The sequence below is a fragment of the Suricata suricatta genome, chromosome 8 (genome assembly GCF_006229205.1).
Source record: "Suricata suricatta isolate VVHF042 chromosome 8, meerkat_22Aug2017_6uvM2_HiC, whole genome shotgun sequence".
Classification (NCBI taxonomy): domain Eukaryota; kingdom Metazoa; phylum Chordata; class Mammalia; order Carnivora; family Herpestidae; genus Suricata; species Suricata suricatta.
The window spans coordinates 19,865,126-19,866,037 of NC_043707.1; the positions used below are offsets into that span (position 1 = coordinate 19,865,126).

The following is a 912-nucleotide window of genomic DNA, read 5'->3' on the forward strand; positions in this document are numbered from 1 at the left end:
CACTGGGCATTGGCGTACTTCCCCTTAACTAGAAAAACGAATCCTCTTAGTTGTACGGTCTAGATAAAATGGAAGATGTGAAGCAGACTAGCATACGAAGTTCTCCTTGCTTAGGAAGCCGCAAGTGCCCCCATATGGGAAGAGAAACCGGGGAAAATGACCTCACCCTCGCTTGCAGGCCGTAGCCAACCCCCGCGGCCTTTTGAACAGGACTGGGCGGGGCCGTGGCATCGATCACTCGGCGCTCGGCTAGGCACTCCGTCCCGATCGGACGAGCGCCGAGTGATCGATACTTCGGCCAGACTGACTTGGAGGAGAGAGCCAGAGTGTTCCGACCAAACGGAACATCTTCGCCGGCCTCTGCCTCTACGCCACTCGAAACTGCCCAAACTCGAGACAGGTGAGCTTGAGCAACTCCAGAGGGAGGGAAGCGCTGGCTCCTTTGACGTAGAGGGGAGGACTGCGCAGGCGCTGTGTTTGAGGCGAAGCCGGGGATGGAGAGGGTCGGGGGAAGACGGCCTCGCGCGTGCGCCGTGGAAAGCCCCAGGCAACTCTTCAAAGTAGCGAAACGGGGGCGGGAGCCGGGGGGCGGGGGGGAAGGCCGGCGCATGCGCTCTGAGAAATCCGTTTAGTGGCTCTCCGAACTCCGGCACGCTGTGGGTAGGAGGTTGGACCTGCGCGTGCGTAGTGCCCGCCCTAAACCAGTGATTTCGCGTGAAGCCTGCTGGTGTGCGCCTGCGCAGTTCTTGGGGTCGCGTTAGTGGAACTCTAGTGCGCCTGCGCAAAGGTTTATTTCATTCGTGTTGGTCCCTGCAGGTAGTGTACCAAACTTACCTTTGTCATAGGCCTGGAGCTGGGTTGCTGTAAGCCGAACGTGGGCCGCGGCACGTGAAGCCCCGGGCAGGGAAGGGG

At 60.2% G+C, this 912-nt stretch overlaps 1 protein-coding gene across 1 annotated transcript in view; it reads left to right on the plus strand.

Annotated features, from left to right (window-relative positions):
- Positions 1–278: 278 nt before the first annotated feature.
- KDM8 (lysine demethylase 8) overlaps positions 279–912 on the plus strand; it is a 21,189-nt gene continuing 20,555 nt past the window's right edge. Inside the window, exon 1 of the mRNA XM_029945998.1 lies at positions 279–400. The gene's annotated coding sequence lies outside the window, so the exon portion shown is untranslated. The remainder of the gene's footprint in view (positions 401–912) is intronic.